At 40.2% G+C, this 26,493-nt stretch overlaps 1 protein-coding gene across 2 annotated transcripts in view; it reads right to left on the bottom strand.

The window, feature by feature from the left end:
- Positions 1-26,493, bottom strand: part of LOC120457482 (protein CEPU-1) — a 628,267-nt gene that overhangs the window by 378,063 nt on the left and 223,711 nt on the right. The window lies entirely within an intron of this gene.

Here is a 26,493-nt window from a genome sequence, read left to right as displayed (position 1 = left end):
GTCTGTCCGTCCGTCTGTCTGTCCGTCTGTCCGTCTGTCCGTCTGTCCGTATGAACGTCGAGATCTCAGGAACTACAAAAGTTAGAAAGTTGAGATTAAGTATACAGACTCCAGGGACATAGACGCAGCGCAAGTTTGTCGATTCAGGTTGCCACGCCCACTCTAACGCCCACAAACCGCCCAAAACTGCCACGCCCACATTTTTGAAAAATGTTTTAATATTTTTTCATTTTTGTATTGGTCTTGTAAATTTCTATCGATTTGCAAAAAAACTTTTTGCCACGCCCACTCTAACGCCCACAAACCGCCCAAAGCTGCCACGCCCACACTTTTGAAAAATGTTTCGATATTTTTTCATATTTGTATTAGTCTTGTAAATTTCTATCTATTTGCTAAAAAACTTTTGGCCACGCCCACTCTAACGCCCACAAACCGCCCAAAGCTGCCACGCCCACACTTTTGAAAAATGTTTTGATATTTTTTCATATTTGTATTAGTCTTGTAAATTTCTATCTATTTGCCAAAAAACTTTTGGCCACGCCCACTCTAACGCCCACAAACCGCCAAAAACTGTCCTTCGCACTTACACTAGCTGAGTAACGGGTATCAGATAGTCGGGGAACTCGACTATAGCGTTCTCTCTTGTTTTTTTTCGAAATCTGGTAATTGGACAATTGGTTCTCTTATTATTAAAGCTTTAAGTTTTTTGAATGCTTCTATGTAGTCTAGGTTTTGTGTATATATTTTTGCTCCTTTTTTTAAACATTTGGTCATTGGTTTGGCTATGTCTGCGTAATTTGGGATAAATTTACGATAATAATCCAAGGTTAATCCAAGGTTACTATGTGACCGAGAAAACTATCTTTCTTTTGTGGGCGTTAGAGTAAGCGTGGCAACATGAATCGATAAACTTGCGCATTGTCTATGTCTCTGGAGTCTGTATGCTTAATCTCAACTTTCTAGCTTTTGTAGTTCCTGAGATCTCGACGTTCACAGGACGGACAGATGGACATGGCCAGATCAACTCGGCTATTGATCCTGATCAAGAATATATATACTTTATTTGGTCGGAAACGCTTCTGCCTGTTAAATACTTTTCAACGAATCTAGTATACTCTTTTAATCAACGAGTAACGGGTATAATTAGAAGCAACGCTCTTAGAATTTTTATTTCTGGATTGAAACGTTCAATCTCAGAAACACTATTTTTTTGAAACCCACCAGACTTGCCAAATGCTTGGCAATGTGTCATGAACTAGAGTCTAACAACATTCGAGCCCAATTTGCAAATAGATTTTGGATTTAGGAATGAAAATAAAAGTCAGGGAAATAACCTAAGATTTAATACAGTAAATTCCAGACAGAATAATAATAATAGTAATAACAGAATAAATAATAATTGGAATAATAACCAGAAGTGGCCGCAGAACGGGAATTTTGGCAAAATGATAATTGGTACAACCCCCACTAGAACCAATGGAAGTAGAAAGTTCCTATCTTCTGAGTAATAATAACAGAGGGTATAATAATAAGAGACAGAATTATAATAATTTTGCACAAAGAAATATTTATAATCAAAACCAAGCACAAAAAATTGAACCACAAATCCTATTGAAAAGAGAAGCAACTGGTACAGTAAGTCAACCAGCCCAGAAAGGTATGAGAATAAATAACATTGATGAGGATCATTTTTTAAGTCAAAGTCCGACAGAGGAATGCCACATATAACAGGAATAGACAGAAATAAAAAAAAAACATCTAAAATCGACACAGGGGCCTTCTCTTGCTATTTCAAAATGGGAATTTATAAAAATTGAAAAGAATTACCAATTTACAAGAGAGTATCTACAGTTCATGGATATTCAATTATAAAATATATACTAACAATATTTAATGCGAAACATATATTTTATGAAATAGGAGGTTTAGAATCTGACTTATTAATTGGGTACTATCTATTAAGGAAAATTTGAGCTAAAATAGATGTAGAACAAGAGAGAACGCTATAGTCGAGTTCCCCGACTATCTGATACCCGTTACTGAGCTAGTGGAAGTGCGAAGGAAAGTCTTCAACACTGACAGTATTTGGCGGTTTGTGGGCGTTAGAGTGGCAAATCGATAGAAATTTACAAGACCAATACAAAAATGAAAAAAAATATCAAAACATTTTTCAAAAGTGTTGGCGTGGCAGCTTTGGGCGGTTTGTGGGTGCGCATTGTCTATGTCTCTGGAGTCTGTATGCTTAATCTCAACTTTCTAGCTTTTGTAGTTCCTGAGATCGCGACGTTCACAGGACGGACAGATGGACATGGCCAGATCAACTCGGCTATTGATCCTGATCAAGAATATATATACTTTATTTTGTCGGAAACGCTTCTGTCTGTTACATACTTTTCAACGAATCTAGTATACTCTTTTACTCTCCGAGTAACGGGTATAAAAAGGTTTTCTGGAATATAATGGAAAAAAAGAAAAACTAGAGTGTTATGACAGTGAGGAGAAAAATGATTTGCGTTTAATTGAAGAAAATAACACTCTTTCATTAAAGGAATATATTATAAAAAATACTTTAGCAATCAAATGGAATATAAAACTGAATCAGGTATTGCAGAAAACAGTAATTATAGCTTGAGATCTTATAATTTCAAGCACGCCCGTTAATTCCGCACGATGTTAATTCCGTCAAATTACAATTGAAAAGTTTGGGATCAACAAAGAAAAAATTCATAATCTAATAATAATTTCAAATTAATTAAAAGATTTCGAAAATAAAATTATGAATAAAATTGATAAGGAGCAATCTAAAAGAAATTAGCAAATCCCTTTTCGAACCGATATTCGAGAAGAAATAAATACTGACAATGACAGGGCAATTTATAGCAAACAATACCCTTATGCTATGTCAGTCTCAGATTTCGTTAATAATGAAATCGATAGAATGTTAAAGGAACAAATTATAAGACCTAGTAGAACCCTCTATAATTCACCAGTCTTCGTAGTACCCAAAAAGGGTCAAAACGAAGATGGAACTCTAAAACATCGACTAGTTATTGATTATAAAAAATTAAACGAGAGCACTATACACAATTCAAGACCCGTCTGTAATATTATCTAACTTAGGAAAGTTAAAATATTTCTCAACAATGGATTTGGAATCAGGATTCCACCAAATTTTAATAAAGAGTGAGATATAGAAAAAACAGCTTTTTTTATTAATAATGGGAAATTTGACGTCTTACGTATGCCATTTGGGTTAACAAACGCCCCTAGAATATTTCCAAGAGCAATGGACGATATATTAAGAGAACAAGTTGGAAAAACTTGTCATGTTTATATGGATGACATAATAATTTTTTCAAATACAATTGAACTACATTATACTGATCTAATTCAAATAATTAATATTTTAGCAAATATGAAAAATCTAAATTCTTTAAAATAGAAACAGCATTTCTTGGTTATATTATTTCTCATAATGTAATTAAAACGGATCCTGAAAAAATTTCTACAATTATGAAGTATCCGATTCCACAAAACATTAGAGAGCTTCGAAGTTTCCTAGGCCTCACTGGATATGACCGAAAATTTGTCCGAAGCTATGCATAAATTGCTAAACCCTTAACCAAATACTTTGGAGGAGATAATGAAAGCACAAGTGGAATTAGTCCAACCAGATTATAACAAAAAATTCACTTTGACAACAGACGCATCAGATGTAGCTATCGGAGCAGTATTATCACAGGATAATAAACCAATTACTTTCATATCTAAAACTTTAAATAAAACCGAACTACTTTACGCCACAAATGTAGCTATCGGAGCAGTATTATCACAGGATAATAAACCAATACTTTCATATCTAAAACTTTAAATAAAACCGAACTACTTTACGCCACAAATAGAAAAGAATTGTTAGCCATAGTTTGGGTTCTTAAAAATCTCAGAAATTAATTATATGGAGTAATCGGTATAGAAATACAAACAGACCATCAATCTTTATCTTTTACAATCTCGGATAAAAACCCAAAAGTAGAAATGAAAAGATGGTATTCTTTCATAGAAAGTTTCACCCCAAAAATAATATATAAGCCCGGAACAACAAATGTCGTTGCTGATGCATTATCTCGAATAAAATTGAATAATATTACAAACAGCGATATACAGTAGAACAATCAAGCTCAGATCAAAATACACAGCATTCTGCTGCAAATAGTTTAATGTAATTTAAATGTAATACAAGAGACCCGTAAACCGTTAAATCAGTTTCAACAACAACTGTTATTAACAACGGGGAGGTATACAACACATGAGTATTTGAAAGTTTTTGATATGACACGACATATAATCGAATATGATACGCCAGAAAGAGAATATCTACAACCAAACATAACGGTAGGAATTCATTGCACTTTAGAAAATCTTTATCATATTCAATTACCTTAAAAAATAATTTTACTAAAAAATTTCTTTTTTCTAAATGCTTCTACATGAATAATTATTTTTCGATAACACTGTAATTGAATTCGTGTTCATTAAGTGTTCTGCTAATTAAGGATATAGGATGACCAGTTTGAGAAAGTACTGCCCCAAGGGCTAAATTACTGGAATCTGTGGTTATTATTTTATTTTTTTTTCGAAATCTGGTAATTGGACAATTGGTTCTCTTATTATTAAAGCTTTAAGTTTTTTGAATGCTTCTATGTAATCTAGGTTTTGTGTATATATTTTTGCTCCTTTTTTTAAACATTTGGTCATTGGTTTGGCTATGTCTGCGTAATTTGGGATAAATTTACGATAATAACCGGTTAATCCAAGGTTACTATGTGACCGAGAAAACTATCTTTCTTTTTAGGAATTCACATTTATCCAGCTGCAATTTTAAATTTGCTACTGCGAGTTTTGAAAAAACTAGCTGTAATGAATTTAACTGTTAACTAAGGGATGTGGATAAAATTATAATATCATCCAAATACACCAAACAGTGTTTGTTAGGCAAAAGTCAAAGGATGTTATTCATGCACCTTTGGAAGGTAGCGGGTGCATTCCTGAGGCCAAATGGCATTCGAATTTATTCGTCATGACCGATTTTGGTGAATAATGCGGTTTTAGATATTGATTAGATATTTGGTGAAATCCCTTTGCCAAATCAATAGTTGTGAAATATTGATATTTTCCTAATTTACCAAGGATTTCGTCCATGTTTGATATTGGATATCTGTCAGGGATAGTTATTTAATTAAGTTTCCTTTAATCTATTACTACTCTATACTTAATTTTTTGGTACTACCCATGTAGGACTGTTGTATGGCGAATTACTTTCCCTAATTAATCTCTGATTAAGCATTTCCTGTACTTGGTTTTCGACTTCAATTTTATGCGTTTGAGCAAGTGGATATTGTTTTGAAAAAATTGGGGAGTAATGTGTTGTATTAAGTATATGCTTAATGGTATTTGTAAATGTTAGTTTATCTCCTTCTCTATATTAAAGATTTTTAAATTTATTTAAAAAATCTTTCAACTTAAAGGTTTCCTCCTGATTAAGACGATCTAATCAAAACAGTGAAAAATCTCTTTTTTGTATTGAATCGTGGCCTGAATTTTAATTTGGTTCAAGTTTCTTTTGAATATAAAAATTTTGGGCTGTTCCCGATTCTGAAGTAATTAACTTATATGTTTTGTCAAAAAGAGTAACTGTGCTATTTTTGTTTTTTATAAATGCTTGTGCATTTTTTAACACTTTTCTGCCAATTAGCATATTGTAATTATAAGAAAAACTGTGTACGTAAAATGCTTGATTCATATTAAAGATAATCAAACTCTTTAACGTAATAGAGCCATTTGATGTTGAAACTTCAAACTTTGAATAGGAAAACGAAATATATTTTTATTGATCATATTTATCGTGGATCCTGTGTCTATTAGGCATTTGTATGTGTAACCTTTGTATGCTATTTCTATGTATTCGTGATGTCCGGGGCTGTTAACTGAAAATTTTCGTTTGGTTCTAAAATATTTTGGTATTGCTCGTCGTTAATTTGGTCGGGTTGTACCTGTTGTTGCCCTTTGTTAGTGAACCCAAGGTATTGATTTTGGTCATAATACTGTTGGTTATAATACATAAATGGGTTGAAATTCTTCGTATTCGTGCGCGTCTTGAAATCTAAATTCGTCAGTAGACATTTTGGTTTGTCCGCTGTCCGATGGTCTTGGTCGTTTAGTAATCTGGAAGTTAGTATTATTAGATGTGGAGGGTTGTTGTAGTTGGGGGTATGTATTTCCTCTAAAATGAGCTGTTTAAGGATTTGGGACTTAATGTTTTAATTTATTTTAGTTTTCTAGTTCCACTTCCACTTTTTGAGTTAGATGACCGAATTTGAATTAAATTCCAAGTCAAAGGGTTTTCTCGTATTTGTGTTGGGAGTTATTTAAAATAATGTTATTATACCCGTTACTCGTAGAGTTAAAGGGTATACTAGATTCGTTGAAAAGTATGTAACAGGCTGAAGGAAGCGTTTCCGACCATATAAAGTATATATATTCTTGATCAGGATCAATAGCCGAGTCGATCTGGCCATGTCCGTCTGTCCGTCCGTCTGTCCGTCTATCCGTCCGTTTGAACGTCGAGATCTCAGGAACTACTAAAGCTAGAAAGTTGAGATTAAGCATACAAACTCCAGGGACATAGAAGCAGCGCAAGTTTGCCACGCCCACTTTAACGCCCACAAACCGCCCAAAACTGCCACGCCCACACTTTTGAAAAATGTTTTGAAATTTTTTCACTTTTGTATTAGTCTTGTAATTTTCTATCGATTTACCAAAAAACTTTTTGCCACGTCCACTCTAACGCCCTCAAACCGCCCAAAGCTGATACGCCCACACTTTTGAAAAATGTTTTGATATTTTTTCATTTTTATATTGGTCTTGTGAATTTCTATCGATTTGCCAAGAAACGTTCTGCCACGCCCACTATAACGCCTACAAACCGCCAAAAACTGTGTTCAAGACTCTCCTTTTCCCTTCCACTAGCTGAGTAACGGGTATCAGATAGTCGGGGAACTCGACTATAGCGTTCTCTCTTGTTTATTATTTTATACCACTTCCACTTTTTGTGCCGAGCAACCGAATTGGAATTATAACCCAAGTTGAAGGGTGTTCGCGTCTTTGCGTTGGAAAATTTTTACGAGAACTGGATTATAAAATTTAATTTATTTTCCACTCGAGGTTCTTTTTTTCGGATACTTTTTGTATCCTACCGACTGCGCCAGTGAAATGTTTGCGTTTTATGAGTCGAACCAATGTCCCGTCAGTTAACTAGAGACAACGCTAAGAATAAAAAAAGCTTGGAGTTTTCACGTCTTTATTTCTTTGATCTCAGCTTAAGACAAAATTTTAGTGACAAAAATCTTTCTTGTGCTGCCCATTTGCTTACATTATTTTCGGGAGCGAGATCGCCCGCTTGGCATTTTGATTGTATACAATAATTGAAGATTTAGATTGCCGCATGGGGAGAGCGGCATCGCTTGCTCCGGATATGGAATATATATAGAATATATATCGAATATATATAAAATATATATATAATATATATAATATATATAGAATATATTTAAAACATATATATAGAATAAACATATATACTTTATATGGTCGGAAACGCTTTCTTCTGCCTGTTAAATACTTTTGTATACTGTTGATTGTTTTATTATAATTTTTTTTTAATTATCTTTTAATTGACAAAGTTCATCGGCATTGACTTCCAAAATACGGGAAATAGTGAAATTTTACTCCTAGATGGGAACACTTAGCCCATAGAATGAAGTATAGGATTAGTCAACAAAAAGCTCTAGTCCAGTATTAAATACCGCAGACCACTAAAAGAAAAATTAGTCTCGGGGGCATTCATTCTCAGGAGGAGAGCTTCTAGGAAGCCGACGTTCTCGACATCCTTAGGGAGTGATTCCCGGGAGGAGACCGTCTTCCGGTCTAGAGTTTTCGGTCCAAATTGAAAGATCCCGATTTCATGGTCAAGATCAATAGAAGTCTAGAGGACCCAGCGAGGACATCTTCGCTCTGATCCTGTACGAAATTTCCGAGTTCCAGAGTCCTGGTCAGGAATGATACTGGCTGGAAAAAAACACCTCGTAAAGACCCACTCTTTCAATTGAACAGACAGAAAGTCAAAAGGTCGCCTTATAAAGGAAGACCTGCCTTTCAAAGAAATATACAAGAAGTATCAAGATGGGCGGCAAGGCGTCCAACGCCTCCGACATTACAGCCGATGTGATTAACATTCCCTTGATTTCATCGCGGTAGTGTTGGTAGTTTCAGGATATATTGAGATTAGTTAAGACCTACAAGCGGTCAGTGCAGCGACGTCGTGATCATCACCATACATTGGAAAAGATTGTATCCAGCATCCTGCAGCCTCAATAATTTACATCGTGAAGGCGGGGTGCACTTTACATATATTCAGCAGAGCTCTTAACATTCAATTGCGGTCGCACTGCTGTAAGACTATTTTCCGTGTTAATTCCACATCCGTGAGTTTTCCTGACACAACGGCAGGTGAGAGATTCAGTTCACCTCATCGATCGACATTTTTTAATTTCAATTTCTTTTCAATTCGTCTCCTCTTCGCGCCGCCATTCTCTATGTACATACATATGTACACAATTATATGTCGGCGTAACGGGTGTGCACTGTTTTCGGGAATTTCCTTGTTCGCCGGAATATCCGCCGTGGTTGGGATATTTTTTGTATCACCTTGGTGTGTGCCATTTATTCGTCACATAATTTTTCTGTCCTTTTACAGACATTCAATACATCCAAATACAGTCCACTTCTCAAAGCTTTACTGTGCCCTTACATATGCATGCATGCCCATATATTCCATATACGTATATTATCTGCCATATTACAGGAACCTCCGCTACGAAATTAATATAAATACACAATAAAAGCGGGACAAAAACAACAAACATTATAACAAATGTTATAACAAATAAGGGCGGGACCGTGATAGATTTTTTTTGTTCAAACCGATTTAACCGCTGCAGAGGCCGCGGTCTTGTTGTTTGTTCTTCCTCGCTCTTGCGTCCCTTACTCGTACACTGCTTGCCGACGGCATGACAGCCAAGGTTTTAATTTCACCGTTCCGGTGAATTACTAATTACTAAGTTGGAGAAAAAGTGATCTTTTGCGATTAATATTTTCTGATTTATTAATTAATTATTTTCGGATTACGGAACAAGATCAACATTTGTTTTCTAACCCAACATATATAAGAAAGCTCAACGTCCGAGCAGCGAAATATTAATATTTATATTCACATATTCATGGCCGACGACATCGAGATCTCGGATCTTCTTGCCTACAATCCCGTTCCCAAATCTGTTGTCCATTCCGCATAGGGCACCATCCGCCCCCAGCAGCAGTCGGCCGTTGAAGTTTTCTGACCGAATTTTCTTCGGTCGCGTCCCGAGCCCGTGCAACTTTCGCCAGTTTCGGATCCGGCACATTTATAAGTGTGCCACACAGGTCGAGTCATCGTCGTTCGCCGCCGGACGGGCGCGAAACAAAGTGGTACTATCGACCCGCAAGTATTTTTTGCCCGTTGGTTAGTTGGAGTCAAGTTATTTGCGAGCATGCGTTTTCTGGACCTTTATTTGGCTCTTTCTGCCGTGCTAAAATAACCCAATTTTTTCAACCGGCTTCAGCGGCCGCATGCCATTTGGCTGTTCACGTAATTCGTCCCTTCTTTCGGCGACGACAAGCTTGTCGCGCTAAGAGCCTTAGTGTGGCAGAAGTCGATTCTGAGAATGCCCACGGGAGGCGACAAGAAGCCGCATACGATCCCTTCTATCCGCTTGGACAGGTCCCAATCCGCATCTCCGCGGCCGTCTCAGGTAAAGCCAAAGGCTGCCCCCACTAAATCGGCAAACCCCCGGAGGTTGTCCGGCTTTTCCACGCGAGTTACCTGCACCCTTGGGGACTTGCTGGACCAGCTCCTCTCCAAATTCTGGGAGGTGGAGGAAGTGCCCACACAGACCCTCTCCGAGTCTGATTCGTTTTGCGAACTCAATTTCGTAAAAACCACCAGAAGGGACCATTGTGGCAAGTATGTTGTGACGTTCCCCTTGCGCGACCACGAGCATAAGGTTTCCGAGCTAGCATCTTCACGATCCCTTGTTCTGGCTCATTTCCTCCGGAACGATCAGCGGCTGAAAAGGGATGCCCTCCTCAAAGCCCAGTATAACGCTGTGATCCAAGAATACCTTGATACCGGAGCAGTTCCGCCACGTACTATCTTCCACATCATGCCGTTCTCAACCCCGAAAGTACAACCACAAAAGTGCGGGTAGTTTACCATGCTTCTAGCCCTTCCGCAAACGTGACCAGTCTGAATGACATCCTTTACGCGGGCCCGGTCTTACAGTCCGACCTAATTATTCAAACCATAAAGTGGCGATACTTTAAGTTCGTCTTTAATGCCGACATCGAGAAGATGTATCGGCAGATTTGGGTAGACCCCAAGCATACTCCTCTCCATCGCATTCTGTTTCGCAATTCCAATGGGGAAATCCGCGACTACGAATTAAAGGCGGTCACCTTCGGTATTAATTGTGCTCCATTCCTGGCGATACGGGTCCTCAACAGCTCGCCGAAGACGAAGAGTCGAGGTATCCGCAGGCGAGTCAGATTATCCGACATTTCATGTACGTCGACGACGTGCTCGCTGGGGCAGACTCAAACGGAGGCGCAAGCAACCATCCGAGAGCTCCAGGGGCCCTGTGTTCAGCGGGGTTCTCACTTAAAAAGGGGACGTCCACTTGCTGTTGGACAGACATCCAGACTGACCATGTTTTTCGGGCTGATTTTCTCGAAATCGACGCAACATTTCCCGAGTACAAATATGTAATAAGTTGAACACTTCTGTCATTTCATTATATTATGCCTTCATATAATGCATCTATGCCAAGACTCTCGGCGTGCGGTGGAAGGCGACGTCTGATGAGTTTTTCTTCACTCCTCCAGAAGTGACCTCGGGGTCGTCGTTCTCAAAGCGTCAAGTCCTTTCCCAAATTGCCAAGCTATCCGATCCAGCCGGCTGGCTAGCCCCCTTCATTGTCCGAGCAAAGATGTTTATGCAGGACATTTGGCTCCAGGATCTAGGCTGGGACGATGTCCTCCTTCAGGAATTCTGCAAGAATTCTTTTCCTCCGGGAAAATTACTCGGCGATCGATTCCCCGCTGGGTCGCATTCCGACCACACTTGAAAGTAGAACATCATTGGTTCTCTGACGCCTCGCAAAAGGCGTATGGGGTTTGGCTAATCGGGTCTCAAGGATCACGCAGTTCACGGAGGTCGAGAAATGGGCACATGTCCGCTTCGTGCATAATCCGGCTGATCTCGCTAGCCGGAGGTAGGGCTTCAAGGCCTCGCGGACAGTCGGCTGTGGTGGCAAGGTCCTGCCTGATTGCAAGGGCCGCGTTGCGAGTGGCCCACTCAAGGCAATGACCCCCGAGACGGAACTCGAGAAGCGAGAAGTCAAGGTCCATGTTGCGAAGGCCCCCTCGGAAGATATTATTGGGCGTTTTTCCACCCTCGACAAGGCTTTGCGAGTCCTCGCTTACGCTCGTCGCTTTATTCAGCGCGCGCGAAAGATCAAGATTGACGTCTACTGAGATTTCGTCGGCCGAGCGTCTTCTAATTTCCGTCACACAACGCAGGCATTTCATCCATGAGATTGGCTGTTTAAGCCAAAAGCGGCCAGTGCCTGCACTAAGTCCTGTTCAATACATGAACCCGTTTCTTGATTCTCAAGGGCTCATGAGAGCTTGCGACCGGGTTACGGCCTCCGAACTTCTCCAATATGACGAACGACATCCGGTAATCCTTCCGTACAGCTGTCATCTGTCTCGACTCCTCGTCCATTTTACTCATCGCATAACGCTACACGGCGGTAATCAAATTTTGAATTCCGAAGGATAGGAATTTGGTCAAGTCCGTTATCTATTCGTGCAAGGTATGCGTGCTTCACAAAAAGAAGTTGCAAACTCAACTCATTGGAAGGTTACCCAAGGAACAGGCGTCCGTCTCGGTATGCGGGACCCTTTGAAATCAAAAACTACACCGGACGAGCCTGCCTCATTACAAAAGAGTATGTGTTGGTATTTGTGTGCTTCTCCACTAAGGCCATCAATTTAGAGCCGACGTCCGACCTCACGACTGAGAAATTTCTTGCTGCTTTCGCCCGTTTTGTATCCCGAAGAGGATACTCCCGTCAAGTTCAGTCAGACAATGGAAAGACATTTGCGGGTGGGGCGGCCCAACTCTCCCGCTATTTTCTTCAAGCACTCAAAGGGGCTGTGACGGGTGCCTATAGTCACCAGCAGCTGCTTTGGGAATTCATTCCTCCGGGGGCCCATCTCATGGAAGGCTTGTGGGAGGCCGGCCTCAGGAGTTTCAAGACTCTGTTCTACAAGTCTACGGCCATGCTGTCCACGCTTTTGGCTAGGATCGAAGTGTGCTTGAATTCGCTTCCGCTCGCGCCAATGTCCGAAGGCCCCTCGGACTTGTTGGCACTTACGTCTTGACACTTTTTTGTTGGAGAGCCCCTTCTTGCAACGGTTGAACCCGAGATAAAGGAATATACAACGTCCACCATAAACTGCTGACAACACCTGAAGGTGTCTGCGAAAGGAAGAGTACCTTAAAGAACTCCATAAGCGAAACAAGTGGCGAGTCCCTACTAGAGACCTCTGTGTCGGGAAAATGGTGGTTGTCAAGGAAGATAACCTTCCGTCCAATGAGTAGCAATTAGGCCGAATTGATGCGGTGTTTCCAGGATCCGATGGCCATGTCCGTGTGGTCGACATCCGCATTGCGCGGGGGCTCATCATACGTCCCCATAGCAAAGGTCGTAGTTCTTCCGATGGAAGCAGCCGGCTGCCCTCAATAAGCAGTACCAAAGACATTATAATAACAAGATGCGTAATGGCCATACATTGGTTTTGCACTATGCAGCCACTTTTTTGGTGACGACCAAAATTGCTCTCTTTTCGCTCGCCTAAAATCGAGAGCGTTAAAATCTAAAAATATAATTGTCTTGCTTGTATGAGTAAAAACAATAAAGGAGATCGTGTGCATGTGGGCGTGCTTATGCTAGAAGACGATTTTAGGGCCGAAATCAATTTTGATCTAATTTGATTAATGTTTTGGTCAATTTCAATTCGTAACTCTTATGGTTTCAAAGAAGTTTTTTATACCCGTTACTCGTAGAGCATTTCTTACCACCCATAATTGCGCGCTTTTTTAAAAATATCAAAATAAAATATAAAAAATAATTTAAGTAAATCTTATTTGCATTTTAAATACTGAAAATTGGTAATTTTTATACTAGTAATTTGACTAAATAACTATAGTAAATAATTAAAACGTATACAAAGTAAATTATTAAAACTACTGTAATTTAAAACAAAGAACAAAAAAGAAAAAGAAATTACATTTAAAATATTTCATAAAAATAATTTATAAACTAAAATATTATTTATAAAATAAATAATAATATGGAACTCTTTATTGCAAAATTGATTTCATTGATGCACGAAGTGCGGACATAAGCACCGAAAAATCATTGACGTCTTATATTTTTCACACGTCGCACGCTGAATACTCTAATGAAAACGATTCTAATATAAAATCATATTTGAAAATTATTAAGCATTATTAGGTACATAGATTGTGCTATTATTATTTCTATGTTGAATTTAAATAATTGTTATGTTAAGGCAATGCAAAACTAGAGTTTTTAAGTGGTGGCAATTTATAAAAAATAATATAGATTTAAAGTCTAAGAACTTCTAAAATGAAGGGCATATTTTGTCATTTTTACAATGCATGTGCAAACGTGTGCACCAATACAGTGGTCAGCTGTCGCTGTATACGTACAAGAGAGCTGCTGGCTCTAGAGCTCTCTGGCTTTTGAACAAAATTTCGAGAGAGCCTGGAGCCACTTGAAAAGCCACCACGAAAAAATCGTGTGCAAAAAATTCGTATGGTATTACGCATCTTGTTATTCTAATGTCTTTGGCAGTACTCTGTCCACTCCAACGTTCCCCTTCACTGTGCTGTTTTGTAGTTAGTCCATTCCGTAGTTTTTTTGCCCCTCGTCCGCCACTCCATGGTGGTCCCCAGCCGCTTCTTAGCTCCCGTTCGCCGCTCCACGGCGTTCTTCAGACGCTTGTTGGCAATCACCCGGCGCTTCCCGACGTCTTTCCGCCGCTCCTCGGCCCTCCCGTCCGAGTAGACCGCCGAGCGCGGCCACCGCTTCGTCGTTGACGTCCCTGTTGTAACGACACAGCGTCAACCTGCTACCGACTGCTCAGGTGCGGATTAATACCGTGACTCAGGTGTTCGACAGCTGCATTGACGCGTCACTGGCGACAGCGTTCAGACTGCCAACTGCCAAGAGTTGGGGATAAGCAGATTTGCTCGGCCACCGTAAGCTCCAAACTTCTGTCATTTCATTATATTATGCCTTCATATAATGCATCTATCCCAAGACTCTCGGCGTGCGGTGGAAGGCGACGTCTGATGAGTTTTTCTTCACTTCTCCAGAATTGACCTCGGGGTCGTCGTTCGCAAAGCGTCAAGTCCTTTCCCAAATTGCCAAGCTATTCAATCCAGCCGGCTGGCTAGCCCCCTTCATGTGATGTTTATGCAGGACATTTGGCTCCAGGATCTAGGCTGGGACGATATCCTCCCTCAAAATTTCTGCAAGAGACGGGTTGACTTCCGGGAAAATTACTCGGCGCTCGATCAGATCCGCATTCCCCGCTGGGTCGCATTCCGAACACACTTGAAAGTAGAACATCATGGGTTCTGGGACGGCTCGCAAGAGGCGTATGGCGTTTGGCTAATCGGGTCTCAAGGATCACGCAGTTCACGGAGGTCGAGAAATGGGCACATGTCCGCTTCGTGCATAATCCGGCTGATCTCGCTAGCCGGAGGTAGGGCTTCAAGGCCTCGCGGACAGTCGGCTGTGGTGGCAAGGTCCTGCCTGATTGCAAGGGCCGCGTTGCGAGTGGCCCACTCAAGGCAATGACCCCCGAGACGGAACTCGAGAAGCGAGAAGTCAAGGTCCATGTTGCGAAGGCCCCCTCGGAAGATATTATTGGGCGTTTTTCCACCCTCGACAAGGCTTTGCGAGTCCTCGCTTACGCTCGTCGCTTTATTCAGCGCGCGCGAAAGATCAAGATTGACGTCTACTGAGATTTCGTCGGCCGAGCGTCTTCTAATTTCCGTCACACAACGCAGGCATTTCATCCATGAGATTGGCTGTTTAAGCCAAAAGCGGCCAGTGCCTGCACTAAGTCCTGTTCAAAACTTGAACCCGTTTCTTGATTCTCAAGGGCTCATGAGAGCTTGCGACCGGGTTACGGCCTCCGAACTTCTCCAATATGACGAACGACATCCGGTAATCCTTCCGTACAGCTGTCATCTGTCTCGACTCCTCGTCCATTTTACTCATCGCATAACGCTACACGGCGGTAATCAATTGATGATCCGTCTGCTCCGTTCCAAATTTTGAATTCCGAAGGTGAGGAATTTGGTCAAGTCCGTTATCTATTTGTGCAAGGTATGCGTGCTTCACAAAAAGAAGTTGCAAACTCAACTCATTGGAAGGTTACCCAAGGAACAGGCGTCCGTCTCGGTATGCGGGACCCTTTGAAATCAAAAACTACACCGGACGAGCCTGCCTCATTACAAAAGAGTATGTGTTGGTATTTGTGTGCTTCTCCACTAAGGCCATCAATTTAGAGCCGACGTCCGACCTCACGACTGAGAAATTTCTTGCTGCTTTCGCCCGTTTTGTATCCCGAAGAGGATACTCCCGTCAAGTTCAGTCAGACAATGGAAAGACATTTGCGGGTGGGGCGGCCCAACTCTCCCGCTATTTTCTTCAAGCACTCAAAGGGGCTGTGACGGGTGCCTATAGTCACCAGCAGCTGCTTTGGGAATTCATTCCTCCGGGGGCCCATCTCATGGAAGGCTTGTGGGAGGCCGGCCTCAGGAGTTTCAAGACTCTGTTCTACAAGTCTACGGCCATGCTGTCCACGCTTTTGGCTAGGATCGAAGTGTGCTTGAATTCGCTTCCGCTCGCGCCAATGTCCGAAGGCCCCTCGGACTTGTTGGCACTTACGTCTTGACACTTTTTTGTTGGAGAGCCCCTTCTTGCAACGGTTGAACCCGAGATAAAGGAATATACAACGTCCACCATAAACTGCTGACAACACCTGAAGGTGTCTGCGAAAGGAAGAGTACCTTAAAGAACTCCATAAGCGAAACAAGTGGCGAGTCCCTACTAGAGACCTCTGTGTCGGGAAAATGGTGGTTGTCAAGGAAGATAACCTTCCGTCCAATGAGTAGCAATTAGGCCGAATTGATGCGGTGTTTCCAGGATCCGATGGCCATGTCCGTGTGGTCGACATCCGCATTGCGCGGGGGCTCATCATACGTCCCATAGCAAAGGTCGTAGTTCTTCCGATGGAAGCAGCCGGCTGCCCTCAATAAGCAGTACCAAAGACATTATAATAACAAGATGCGTAATGGCCATACATTGGTTTTGCACTATGCAGCCACTTTTTTGGTGACGACCAAAATTGCTCTCTTTTCGCTCGCCTAAAATCGAGAGCGTTAAAATCTAAAAATATAATTGTCTTGCTTGTATGAGTAAAAACAATAAAGGAGATCGTGTGCATGTGTGCGTGCTTATGCTAGAAGACGATTTTAGGGCCGAAATCAATTTTGATCTAATTTGATTAATGTTTTGGTCAATTTCAATTCGTAACTCTTATGGTTTGAAAGAAGTTTTTTATACCCGTTACTCGTAGAGCATTTCTTACCACCCATAATTGCGCGCTTTTTTAAAAATATCAAAATAAAATATAAAAAAATAATTTAAGTAAATCTTATTTGCATTTTAAATACTGAAAATTGGTAATTTTTATACTAGTAATTTGACTAAATAACTATAGTAAATAATTAAAACGTATACAAAGTAAATTATTAAAACTACTGTAATTTAAAACAAAGAACAACAAACAAAAAGAAATTACATATAAAATATTTCATAAAAATAATTTATAAACTAAAATATTATTTATAAAATAAATAATAATATGGAACTCTTTATTGCAAAATTGATTTCATTGATGCACGAAGTGCGGACATAAGCACCGAAGAATCATTGACGTCTTATATTTTTCACACGTCGCACGCTGAATACTCTAATGAAAACTATTCTAATATAAAATCATATTTGAAAATTATTAAGCATTATTAGGTACATAGATTGTGCTATTATTATTTCTATGTTGAATTTAAATAATTGTTATGTTAAGGCAATGCAAAACTAGAGTTTTTAAGTGGTGGCAATTTATAAAAAATAATATAGATTTAAAGTCTAAGAACTTCTAAAATGAAGGGCATATTTTGTCATTTTTACAATGCATGTGAGAACGTGTGCACCAATACAGTGGTCAGCTGTCGCTGTATACGTACAAGAGAGCTGCTGGCTCTAGAGCTCTCTGGCTTTTGAACAAAATTTCGAGAGAGCCTGGAGCCACTTGAAAAGCCACCACGAAAAAATCGTGTGCAAAAAATTCGTATGGCATTACGCATCTTGTTATTCTAATGTCTTTGGCAGTACTCTGTCCACTCCAACGTTCCCCTTCACTGTGCTGTTTTGCAGTTAGTCCATTCCGTAGTTTTTTTGCCCCTCGTCCGCCACTCCATGGTGGTCCCCAGCCGCTTCTTAGCTCCCGTTCGCCGCTCCACGGCGTTCTTCAGACGCTTGTTGGCAATCACCCGGCGCTTCCCGACGTCTTTCCGCCGCTCCTCGGCCCTCCCGTCCGAGTAGACCGCCGAGCGCGGCCACCGCTTCGTCGTTGACGTCCCTGTTGTAACGACACAGCGTCAACCTGCTACCGACTGCTCAGGTGCGGATTAATACCGTGACTCAGGTGTTCGACAGCTGCATTGACGCGTCACTGGCGACAGCGTTCAGACTGCCAACTGCCAAGAGTTGGGGATAAGCAGATTTGCTCGGCCACCGTAAGCTCCAAACTTGACAGCAGCGTCTGGTTCGATCTGGTTTTCAGTGTCGAGTCCCACGTGCGCATTCGCACTCCAGTTCGGGAGGGACATTACCTTGGCCGACGAGCGTTTCTATCTACCCGCTACGATCTCCGTGGTCCTGGGAGCGGATCTGTATCTGCGAGTAATGCAGCCATGCTTTTTGATTATGCAGGACGGACTGCCTGTTTTCGAATGGGTCGCGTTCGGAGCCTGCCATCAGCCATATCAAGGAACCTGTAGCCCGGGTGATTGCAAGGGGGGGCGCAATGTTAATGTGAGGGGCCACTGTATCGCCTCTGCGCACAGAGCTTTTGCTCTCGTTCGCGCTTGCCCCTCTTTTCCGCACTTACGCTTTCGCTCTCATCCGAGCTCGCGCTTCAAACTCCGCGGTTGGTCGCCGTCGATCTCCCGAGCGCGCTTTAGCGAAGTAAAGCGAAGACTTGCTCTGCTTCTATGTTTTTGGAGTCTGTATGCTTAATCTCACATTTCTAGCTTTTGTAGTTCCTGAGATCTCGACGTTCATACGGACGGACAGACGAACATGGCCAGATCAACTCGACTATTGATCCTGATCAAGAATATATATACTTTATTTGGTCGGAAAGGCTTCCTTCTGCCTGTTACATACTTTTCAACGAATCTAGTATACCCTTTTACTCTACGAGTAACGGTTATAAAAATAAATTTTAAAATGTTTTAAAGTGGGATTGGCAAAACTTACAAAATATCCAAACATGCTTCAAAAGAGTGGGTGGCAGTTTTGGACTGTTTCGGGGCGTTAGAATGGGGTTACAGACTTGCGATGCGTCTATGTATCTGGAACCAGCATGCTTGACCTCAATTTTCTACCTTTTATACACTAGAGGGCATAAATATTTTGACAAAATTGTCTACTTCTTTTAAACCTAGCTTGTGCTTGATCAATATTTAGCAGACAGAATGCCAATTTTTATACGGTTTACCCTTTGCATTCTCTTTCTACTGTTAAGAATGCACGCAGACAACTAATTTTTGTTCAGAATGATAACAAAGTTCCTAGAGGATGATGGCGTTACCGTCTTGGACTGGCTACCTCAAAGTCCAGATTTGAATATTATTGAAAACATCTGGTCTCTTTTGAAACGCAAAAGAACAGTTTCGCTACATAAAACTCGAGAGGAGACGATTTCTTAGCTGACTTCCCTTTGGAAAGAGATAACACCAGAGATCCTTCACAATTTGGTGGATTCAAATACAAATAGAATATATAGTTAAATGTTTGTGTTTTATAAGTCGAACTAATGTCCCGTCAGTTAACTAGTGACAACGCTAAGAATAAAAAAAACTTGGAGTTTTCACGTCTTTATTTCTTTGATCTCAGCTTAAGACAAAATTTTAGTGACAAAAATCTTTCTTGTGCTGCCCATTTGTTTACATTATTTTTGGGAGCGAGATCGCCCGCTTGGCATATTGATTGTATACTATAATTGAAGATTTAGAGTGCCGCTTGGAGAGAGCGGCATCGCTTGCTCCGGATATGGATTGTTTACATTGCGTATACTCAGCATATTCTTATGTATTCGGATAGTACAAGTTATGTGAATATGTCACTTTCTTCCCCTTCAAAGGGTTGCCTATGCTTGTGCTGGAATTACAGTGTACAATGCAGGCAACTGGTTTTGTGCCGGTTCTCTTTGTTGTTGTGGTTCTAGATTATTTTTTTTTTTGGGTTTCTTGATTATTTTTTTTTGTTTTCTAAGCTTTAAATATAAGAACGTTACTGGATTTAGTGAGCAATTTTTGATAAGACAAGAACAATTATAATAATAACAATAATAAAAATTTTTATTGTAATATAGAACGTGGAATTATTTTCTGAAATTAATTTTAAAACGTCATTATGTTATCTTAGTGAAATTAATTGGTATATACAATGTAGTTAAATAAAATTCTGGACTTAAAGAATTTTCGCTTAAAATAACATTTCCGATCTTAACATTACATTGTTTTATTCTTATAATTTTGCTTCCATTTATTTTGTTATCCCCATTTAATTCTTGATAATTTTGTGAGAATGTGGTTTCAGTTAAATTCCATGTAAGTATTATATTTGGTTCAACTTGTTGGATAATTTCCCTTAAGGGAGTTGGCATAAAATTACAAATTGGATTCATACGCATAATTATATTTTTAATGCATTAATTGTTAACTTCTTTTTTGTCTTGATTATAAATTTTATTCTCATCTTCAAAATATGTTTATTGATCTGAATAGTCCAACTGATACCCATTATGGTCAGGATAGGGAATTATTTTAATGGTGTTAATGGTTTTTTTTGTTAATAGTAATAATTCTTTATTTGTGTGGTCAATGAAAAGTATATTCTGGTTGTTAATGCTTTCTAACTTGTCGTAATTCAGTAATTTTGGATTAAAAGTTTAAGACGTGAAAGTTGCATGCCTAGAATTGGACATATATGTCTTCTATGTGTTCAATAAATTGCATAGGTTTATAAACGAGTGTGTCAATACTATTGCGGTTATTCTCATAGTTTAGTTTATGAAGTAGAATTGAATTTTCTGTAATTAGATCTATTTTTTTTTTATTAATTTGTACACTATCATTTTCATCAAGTGTGCCAAAAAAAAATTTAAAAGATGAACTTATTATGTCAAATAGTCCACGTTTCTGCCTGTTTTGCTAATGAATAGTTAAACCATTTAATTCTTTTGGAAGTATATATATTTTTTTTTTTAATTCCTTCTTATTCCTCTCGGGAACTTAGGGCTTAGGGACTATTCTGTTTGTCCAGAATATCCCACATTTGTTGCTGACGACCTGCAGTTTTTGCGTTACTTTCTTCGTTGCGAGCCATGTCTCACTTCCGTATAGCAGTACGGATTTCACACACGCATTGTAGATCCGGAGCTTTGTTCGCCGGCTTATTTCTCTGTTTTTACCAAATGCGGTATAGTCTCCCAAAAGCTGAGCGGGCTTTGCTAAGGCAACTCGAGACATCATCATCCACTCCTCCATTGTTGGATATTATGGTGCCAAGGTATGGGAAACTGTTGACGAACTGGATTGGGTTCCCATGTATGACGATGTTTCCTTGGTTGGAGTGGTTGAACCGCATACCTTGTGTTTTTGCTACATTTATCTCGAGTCCGACGCTGCTGGCTATCCTGACGAGGTCATCAATTTTCCTCTGTATATCGCCGAGTCTATGAGAGATAAGACAGTTGTCGTCTGCATAGTCCAAGTCCTCAAGGTGTCTGGTGAGGCTCCACGTAATTCCGCACTTGGACGAGCATACTTCGCTCATTAACTCGTCTACCACGATGTTCAAGGGTAGAGGTGATAGAGGGCATCCCTGCTGAATTCCGGTGTTTGTCTGGAAAGGTTCACTTGTTTTTCCGTTGTGCAGTACCGCCAAGTTGGCATCGTCATACATCGATTTGATGATATCGATGAGGTTCGTAGGTACTCCTTTCCTTGCAAGTGATCGCCATATTGCTGCCCTTTCAACTGAGTCGAACGCCTTCTTGAAGTCGATGAACAGGAGGTAAAGCGGGGCTCTCCATTCCACAGCTTGCTCGGTAATTATGCGTAGTGTGTTTGCCTGATGTACGCAACTCCTGTGTGGTCTGAAGCCTGCCTGTTCGTCTCGGATTGTTGGCTCGATTTTTTCCTGGAGGCGTTCGTTCAGCAGTGTAGCTAGGATTTTATAGCTAGTGTTGAGCAGTGTTGCAGTCGCTAAGGTCGCCTTTCTTGGGAAGCTTCAAGATGATTCCGCTTTTGCGTGCGAAATGTGTGTGCAGCGTATCAGCCATAAGCTGAGTGTCAACTTGAAGCAGTTCGGCTGGTATGTTGTCCTCGCCGGCTGCCCTGTTGCGCTTTAGCTTTATTGCATTCACAATCTCTCTTACATGCGCGGGTGTAGAGGGTATTCTGTTAATTCCCATGAAGTGGTGGCGCCATCTCCGGATTTGTGCATCATCATTGGATAAGAGGTTGCCTTCTAGGTCTCTGGTTCCGGCTGTTGTGGGTTCCGGCAATCCGTGTAATCTGCTGGTATAACGAGCTCATGTTGTTCTCGCCGGCTGCTTGTTCTGCGTCTGTCGCAAGTTTATCCAGTAGCGCTCGTTTGTCCTTTCTGGACGTTTTTTTTACAGCTCTGCACAGTTCGCGATATTCATCACGATTCTGCGTAAGCTGGTCCGCCAGAGGCTTCAGATTGTTCCTCCTTCTAATCAGGTCCCAGGTCCCTTCAGATATCCAGTCTGCTCTTGCGGTTCAACTTTATTTCAAGTTCTCCAATGACCAACTCATGATCACTGTCTATAGATGCTCTCCTTTTGTTCCGAACGTCCAGTAGTGAGTGTCTCCATTTCCTGCTTATGCAAATGTGGTCGATCTGGTTGCGCGTGTGACCACTAGGAGATGTCCAGGAGTATTTGTGGACATCTTTGTGTGGGAATATTGTGCCGCCGATGACCAGTTGGAATAGCTGTCAGAGTTCCACTAATCTCTCTCCGTTATCGTTGCGAGTCCCAGTTCCATGCTGGCCCATGACAGATCTTAGTCCGGTGTTGTTGGGGCCTATTTTCGCATTAAAGTCACACATGAGGATGTTAATGTCACCTTGCCGCGTCTTGCTGAGGGTTGCTGTGAGGGCAGTGTAGAAGTCGTCCCTGGTGTCATCTTTTGGCGCCTTCCGTCGGGGTATAGCATTGCATGATGTTTATATGTCTAGCTCTACATCTGAATCTGGCTGTCATGAGTCTATCAGAAATGGGTTCCCAGGAGTGCAGTGTCTTTTTTATGCGCTTGGACACATAAATCCCCACCCCGTATCTGCTGCCGTCATTGTTGCCACTGTTTAGGACTAGATTGCTATTTGCTATAGATTGCTATTTAATTCTCTCGTTTCTGTTTCGGTAATCGGTTTAAGTTTTTCGACCGATCTGGTGATTGCTAGTCGTAGAAAAGCGAACAGTCTGGTAACGCGCGTCAGGCCCTGCTGGGTGTTGTTGCTGTTCGCAGAACACAGAGTGCACTTGGTAACTATGTGGGGGACCCCGTTTTACTCCATATAGCGGGGAGAGGGGGTGAAGTGGTTGGGCAAGAGTAAGCTGCCGAAGGTTATTGTATTAGAACTAGAAAAGTATATTTTTGAGAAGAATGTTTGTGTGGGCATGCTCTCGTCATGGGTGGGGTTTAAACCCAATTGAATTGCCTGAATTGAATTGCCTGCTTCTATCTTGCTTAATTTTACTTCTTCGTCTTCAGATGAATTGATCATACGGATTTTTTCATTTATTGTTTTATGTAGTCTTTCGACGTCCTTCTGCGGTAAATCATACGGATTTTTTCATTTATTGTTTTATGTAGTCTTTCGACGTCTGCTACATGGTTTTTCGCCGTGTTGAGTTGCAATTCGATTCCTTATGCTTTAAGCCATCGCTTTAAGGTCAAGCTGGAGAAAGCTCCGTCTCTTTCTGCCTTTAGTAATTTGGGTTAACCTAACTGATTAAAAAATGCGCATTAAGCCGTTACTGCATTCTATCCAGTCCTTTGTTTTAATTTGCTCAAGTGTAGCGAACTTAGAATACATGTCGATCCAACTGATGTAATGTTTTCCCTCAGATGAATAAATATCTACCACAAATTTGTCTTGGCAATGTTAAGGATTAGGAGTGATTTTAAAATTCATTTTGGTGCTTCTATGTTCTGCTTTAGCCAAATTACATATGGTACATTCGTTTATTATATTCTGAATTAGTAGTTGGCTATTGGTATAGAAGTGAATTTCTTTAAATAGTTTTGTCATTTTCTGTATACCTGGATGTAAAAATCTTTCATGTGATTGAAGTATAATTTCTTTAAACTCGGCGTATGAACTAACATTCTTTAATAGAAAGAGACTGCGAATTACTTTAGTGTAGGTGGTATTAATAATTTCAAAATCTACATCGCTCTCAAAATAAATGGTAATGTTTCTATGAATAAACTGATCAAGTAATACTGTTTTATGCTCTACTTTATTTTTATCGGACTTAACGAAAATGATTTGAAAATAAATAATAATAAAAAATCAACACCAAGAAGGAAGAAAGAGTAAACATCCATTTCCCCGCCACAGCTGATACAAACAATTTTTGAAGGAAGACCCCAACAGAAAATATTTAGGACAACTAAACTGAAGGAAGACTACAACGGAAAGTGGCAACCGGAGGTTCAGCTCCAATCCTTTCTTCTAGAGGTATTTAAATCTTTACCAAAGTTTACAGGAGAAAAACCCAATATTTAGGGTGGAGAGAAGCGGCAGAAACCGCTATGAGTCTTTAAAAAATTCGAAATTACTGATAAACAAAACCATAATGACATATGGAAAAGACAGCGGAATAACAAATGAAACGAATAAAACAACAAGAGAGAACGCTATAGTCGACTATTTGATACCCGTTACTCAGCTAGTGGAAGTGGGAAGGAGAGTCTTTAACACCGACAGTTTTTGGCGGTTTTTGGGCGTTAGAGTGGGCGTGGCAAAAAGTTTTTTGGCAAATCGATAGAAATTTACAAGACTAATACAAAAATTAAAAAATATCTAAGCATTTTTCAAAAGTGTGGGCGTGGCAGCTTCGGGCCGTTTGTGGGCGTTAGAGTGGGCGTTAGAGTGGGCGTGGAAAAAAGTTTTTTGGTAAATCCATAGAAAATTAGAAGACTAATACAAAAATGAAAAAATATCAAATTATTTTTCAAAAGTGTGGGCGTGGCAGTTTTGTGCGGTTTGTGGGCGTTATCGCCAACATGAATCGACAAACTTGCGCATTGTCTATGTCTCTGGAGTCTGTATGCTTAATCTCAACTTTCTAGCTTTTGTAATTCCTGAGATCTCGACGTTCACAGGACGGACAGATGGACATGGCCAGATCAACTCGGCTATTGATCCTGATCAAGAATATATATACTTTATTTGGTCGGAAACGCTTCTGCCTGTTACATACTTTTCAACGAGTAACGGGTATAATTAGAAGCAACGCTCTTAGAATTTTTATTTCTGGATTGAAACGTTCAATCTCAGAAACACTATTTTTTTGAAACCCACCAGACTTGCCAAATGCTTGGCAATGTGTCATGAACTAGAGTCTAACAACATTCGAGCCCAATTTGCAAATAGATTTTGGATTTAGGAATGAAAATAAAAGTCAGGGAAATAACCTAAGATTTAATACAGTAAATTCCAGACAGAATAATAATAATAGTAATAACAGAATAAATAATAATTGGAATAATAACCAGAAGTGGCCGCAGAACGGGAATTTAGGGCAAAATGATAATTGGTACAACCCCCACTAGAACCAATGGAAGTAGAAAGTTCCTATATTCTTAGTAATAATAACAGTGGGTATAATAATAAGAGACAGAATTATAATAATTTTGCACAAAGAAATATTTATAATCAAAACCAAGCACAAAAAATAGAACCACAAATCCTATTAAAAAGAGAAGCAACTGGTACAGTAAGTCAACCAGCCCAGAAAGGTATGAGAATAAATAACATTGATGAGGATCATTTTTTAAGTCAAAGTCCGACAGAGGAATGCCACATATAACAGGAATAGACAGAAATACAAAAAAACATCTAAAATCGACAAAGGGGCCTCCTCTTGCTATATCAAAATGGGAATTTATAAAAATTGAAAAGAATTACCAATTTATAAGAGAGTATCTACAGTTCATGGATATTCAATTATAAAATATATACTAACAATATTTAATGCGAAACATATATTTTATTAAAAAGGAGGTTTAGAATCTGACTTATTAATTGGGTACTATCTATTAAGGAAAATTGGAGCTAAAATAGATGTAGAACAAGAGAGAACGCTATAGTCGAGTTCCCCGACTATCTGATACCCGTTACTGAGCTAGTAGAAGTGCGAAGGAAAGTCTTCAACACTGACAGTATTTGGCGGTTTGTGGGCGTTAGAGTGGGCGTTTTTGGCAAATCGATAGAAATTTACAAGACCAATACAAAAATGAAAAAATATCAAAACATTTTTCAAAAGTGTTGGCGTGGCAGCTTTGGGCGGTTTGTGGGTGAAGAGTGGGCGTGGCAAAAAGTATTTTGGCAAATCGATAGAAATTTACAAGACCAATACAAATATGAAAAAATATCAAAACATTTTTCAAAAGTGTTGGCGTGGCAGTTTTGTGCGGTTTGTGGGCGTTAGAGTAAGCGTGGCAACATGAATCGACAAACTTGCGCATTGTCTATGTCTCTGGAGTCTGTATGCTTAATCTCAACTTTCTAGCTTTTGTAGTTCCTGAGATCGCGACGTTCACAGGACGGACAGATGGACATG

Source organism: Drosophila santomea, unplaced genomic scaffold (genome assembly GCF_016746245.2).
Source record: "Drosophila santomea strain STO CAGO 1482 unplaced genomic scaffold, Prin_Dsan_1.1 Segkk101_quiver_pilon_scaf, whole genome shotgun sequence".
NCBI lineage: Eukaryota > Metazoa > Arthropoda > Insecta > Diptera > Drosophilidae > Drosophila > Drosophila santomea.
This window is presented reverse-complemented; position numbering and strand designations above follow the sequence as displayed.